The sequence below is a fragment of the Limulus polyphemus genome, unplaced genomic scaffold, assembly GCF_000517525.1.
Source record: "Limulus polyphemus unplaced genomic scaffold, Limulus_polyphemus-2.1.2 Scaffold879, whole genome shotgun sequence".
Classification (NCBI taxonomy): domain Eukaryota; kingdom Metazoa; phylum Arthropoda; class Merostomata; order Xiphosura; family Limulidae; genus Limulus; species Limulus polyphemus.
The window spans coordinates 362,799-367,729 of record NW_013666489.1 but is presented as its reverse complement, the minus strand read 5'-3'; positions in this window follow the sequence as shown (position 1 = coordinate 367,729).

Below are 4,931 nucleotides of genomic sequence, written 5' to 3'. Positions count from 1 at the left end.
CAGACAGCCCTCGTGTAGCTTTGCGCGAAATCCAAAACAAACAAACAAACATTTTCAAATTATAACTATTATTTCTTGGCACTTGTGTATAATGTTAAAATAATAAATAACACACAACGTTAAAATATGTACACAGTTAAAACATTTTAATTTAGGTCAATATACGGCGACTGAAAATTGTTTCGACGTTGCAAAATTGCACTCCTGAAGATGACGTTGCAACGTCGAAACATGTAGAGTCAACTTTTTACTGGTCGTATATTGACCTTAATTTTTTTTATTATGTACCTATTTTAACATTGTGTGTTATTTCTTATTTAAAATTATATTTGCAAAACTGCTGACATAGAAAAAAATCATCTTACAAAAGTACTAATCTCTGGTGATACTGTTTACTCACTAACTGTTGATTTAACATATATAATTGCCACTGAATGTAGCGCCCCCCAGTGGCTCAGTGATAAGTACGAAGGCTGTAAATTAATATTTTGTTGAACTGGATAATCCTGTGAAACACATCTTATTTTGCTTATAACGAATACTATTTGTTTAATAGCTCTATATTTATATAATTTTAAAGAATGATAAATAAATCAAGCCATAAGTTATCTCAGCGACGATGAAACCGGTGTTTTTGAAACCTGAAGATTGATTAATTCTTATGTTTATAGTAAGCTATTATGATTGTATACACAAATAAAGAGATCCATAGAAACAATGTTGTTTTTTGTGTATTTGATAATACTTTAAAACCTACTAAATGTTCTACTAAAGAATCGGAGGCAAACATTACGCTTGACGCACGATTGTTGAGTTGTTGTACTTACAAACCAAAACACAAAAGTGTTTAAACTAGAGTACATCGGCAATATAAAAATAGTGCTAAGTGCATTTTCTCATACTTTATTAATTTTTAAATACGGATAAACAAATAAATATATTAAAAATCCTCTTTCTTAAAATCATTATGTGTGGCTGGGGTTACCTAGCTTCGTCAGATGTCAGGTTTAGAATAAAAAACGTATTACAGTTCAAACTGTCACGTGTTACAAAATCAGTAACTATGCTACATCATTAAACTTTAATACAGTAAAAATCGACAACAGCTATCTAATGAAAATAAAAATTAGAATGAATATAATCTTACACCTATATATTTGTTGATGTTAGGTTAGATAAAGAGAGCTACGATTTATACTGTTTTCTTTGCCAGTGATTTCAACATCTTAAAAAATCCACATGAGGGAGCTTTGAAATCTTCTTTCAATTTCGTTGATTGTTGTTGGTTAATTTCTCTGACCTAAGAACTATCAGAGTATTTAAATTTAATTTGACACACTGTTTGCTTGTTTCAAGTTAAGTACAAAGCCACACAATGGGCTATCTGTACTCTGCTCACCTTGGGTATCGAAACCCAGTTTCTTGCGTTGCAAGTCCGCAGACATACCGCTGTACCACTGGGGGGCAAATTATTCTGGGTACATACTTGTGTGTGTGTGTTGTTATAGCAAAGCCACATCGGGCTATCTGCTGTGTCCACCGAAGGGAATCGAACTCATGATTTTAACGTTGTAAATCCGAAGACTTACCGCTGTCCCCCCCAGGGGACTTTCATACACTGATCCTGAAAGAAGCTGGATGGATAGCCAATTGGGTATTTTTGTGCTTAACGACCAGAAAAAAGTATAGCTCTGCCCACCACAGGTATCGAAACCCGATTTGTAGCGTTATAAGCTACTAAACTTAACACTGAGTCACTTGGTAGAAAAGATAATTTTACATATCACACTCTTTGAATAGTTGTAAACCACATTCTCTGGACAGAATATGAAAATTTAGGGATGTTTTTAACACACAATAGAAAGATAGGTTTTCTAAATTTATATTTTTCGTGTCTTCGCCCTGTAATTCAGATAAAGTTCTATCTTCCACTTTGGAAGGATACTTGTTGTGTCATACAAGCTGAGATTTTAGCACAGCTTTAACACAGAGGTTTTTAAACATACTTACTTGTTTATATATAAATAATTAATCGACTTTGATAAGCTCTTCCTATAAATTATTTTTTCTCACTGTTATACACCCTACCCACATTTGTAACGGATTTTTTATGATGCAGACAGATTTCGCTGGCGAATCGTGATTACAGTCTATCATATTTGACATGAGACAATAGTATTAGGTTCATTGTATTTTTAAACACTACGATAAACCTAATAATTTTGTTATAGAACACATTTCATTGATTATAATCATACTTCGCTAGCAAAAGGCGTTCACACATTAACAAGAATTATACTAACAAACAAACAAACATAACTGATTATAATCACGCTTTGCCAGCAAAGGCGTTCACACATTAACAGTGGTTATTCTAACATACATATATAACTGATTATAATCACGCTTCGCCAGCAAAGGTGTTCATACATTAACAATTGTTATTCTAACAAATTAATAGAACTTATTATAATCACGCTTTGCCAGCAAAGGCGTTCACACATTAACAGTGGTTATTGTGAAGAAGGATGTGTGATAGTATTACAACCACACTATAACCGCCACATCCACTGCCGACGAAGCGTTTCGTTCAATACCAGAACTCATCAGATGAACTGAGATAAAACATATACAACAGCTGTCGGAACGCTATTTATATTCGTCATTTGTTAGAATAACCGCTGTTAATGTGTGAACGCCTTTGCTGGCAAAGCGTGATTATAATCAGTTATATATGTTTGTTAGGGAACCGGATAAAAATGTAGTGTTTAAAAACACCCTTAGCTTACTAATATTGTCTTGTGACAAATACAATTCATTACATTTATAATAGAATTATTGTCGGTTAAAAGTTTTGTTTTTCCTTATCAAAAGGAGTTGAAGAAAACATAAACATTTAAAATTATTAATTTCACAATGAATATGTATTCTGAAGTATTTTCTTCAATAATGTTTGTGTTGTCTGTTTATGTTTGATCCATTATTGCCATTCCTCCTGTGTTGCCTGTTTATGATTGATCAAATAATAATATTCCCCTGAGTTTCCTGTTTATGATTAATCCACTAACTACATTCCCCCGAGTTGCCTGTTTATGATTAGTCTAATAGCGACATTCCTCTCTGAGTTGCCAGTTTATGATTAATCAAATAACGACATTCCTCCCTGAATTGCCAGTTTATGATTAATCTACTAACGACATTTCTCCCTGAATTGCCAGTTTATGATTAATCCACTAACGACATTCCTCCCTGAGTTGCCAGTTTATGATTAATCAAATAACGACATTCCTCCCTGAGTTTCCTGTTTACGATTGATCCAATAATGACATTCCTCCCTGAGTTGCCAGTTTATGATTAGTCCAATAGCGACATTCCTCTCTGGGTTTCCTGTTTATGATTGATCCAATAATGACATTTCTCCCTGAGTTGCCAGTTTATGATTGATCCAATCATGATTAATCAAAAATTCGCAAAACTTGAGTCCTAAAATTTTCAACTACGATTACTTAACAAACATATAGAGCCCGGTGGGACAACGTTAAGTCTTCGGATTTACAACCTTAAAATCATGAATTCGACTTCCCTCGGTGGCCAGAGTAGATAGCCCGATGTGTTTTTTCTATAACAAAATACACACACAAACAAGCATGTACCCAGCATAATTTTACATATTGTTGTTCTGTGTTTCTACGTTTTATTAATATCATTCTAAAATAAGATAATTGCACAGAGTTGTCAATTTCTGTATTTACAAAATTTTCAGCGGCCAAATATTATAAAATCAAACTTAAAGTTTGTAAAAAGCATAAAGATCGGGTAACATTTAAAACAAACCAATGAACAGTAGCGCTCCCTATTGTTTAAATTATCAACTTATATTTCGCGTTGATTGAAAACGAGCAAAATACTCTAAAACCATTTCGGTTTTCCATATAACTAAAATTGCAGAACATGGAAGATTCAATAACTATTTGAAATTCAAACCAAATCGTCCTATAAGTATGATTTCAAGTTTAAAATTCAATTTTCTTTTAGAATTTTGTTTGTTTTCGTTATCTTTTAATATTCTTAAAAGTGGTTCAGAAATCTCGGAAAACAAAACGAAATTTGTACAATCTGATTTGGTTTGTTTCGCACAAAGCTATACAAAGACTGTCCGTGTTAGTCATCCCTAATTTTTAACTGGCATACTATAGGGAAGGCAACTAGTAAACAGCACCCACCGCCAACTCTTGATTTGCTCTAATTGAATAGTGAGATCTGACCGTCACTCTTATAAAACGCGCCCACAACTTCAAGGCGCATAGTAACAAAGGAACATTTTTTGTTGTTTTACGTGCATTATAAATTAAGATTCCTCAACAATTTAGCGGTTGTCTTATAACTTATAACAACGTGGCAAAAAAAACAACAACAATAAATTTGAATAGTAAAGTCTAGGTATGGTCCTAGCCTCTATAGGTAAAATTTTGAACTACTCTGGCTTAGAATGATGCTGGAAAAGACATAAATTCGAATAGAGTACTTTCCTTGATTTTTTAAAATTATACAACAGTTAACACTAAAGAGGGACAGTTTGTACATTTGCAAATTCACTGTAAATATATTTCATTGTTTTCAAACAAGCTCAGTGTACATTTTTTAATAGTGCAAATTTTTCTGTTTCTCTTTGAAGTAATCCAAACATGAATATAAAAATCTAAAACTGGTTTATTCTTTCTGAATGCAACTTTGCGATACACCTAATTTCCACAGTCGCGCTATAACAAAAGCTATAATTCACAACAAACGTCTCACGTGCTCGACTCAACTGTCAATTACACATTACATTAATGCCGTCACGTCTTTACCGTCTTATATATACAAGACTACCGCATATCTAGTAGGCTCTCGAGCATTCAGGAAGGGACGTGAACGTTCGAGAAGAGCAT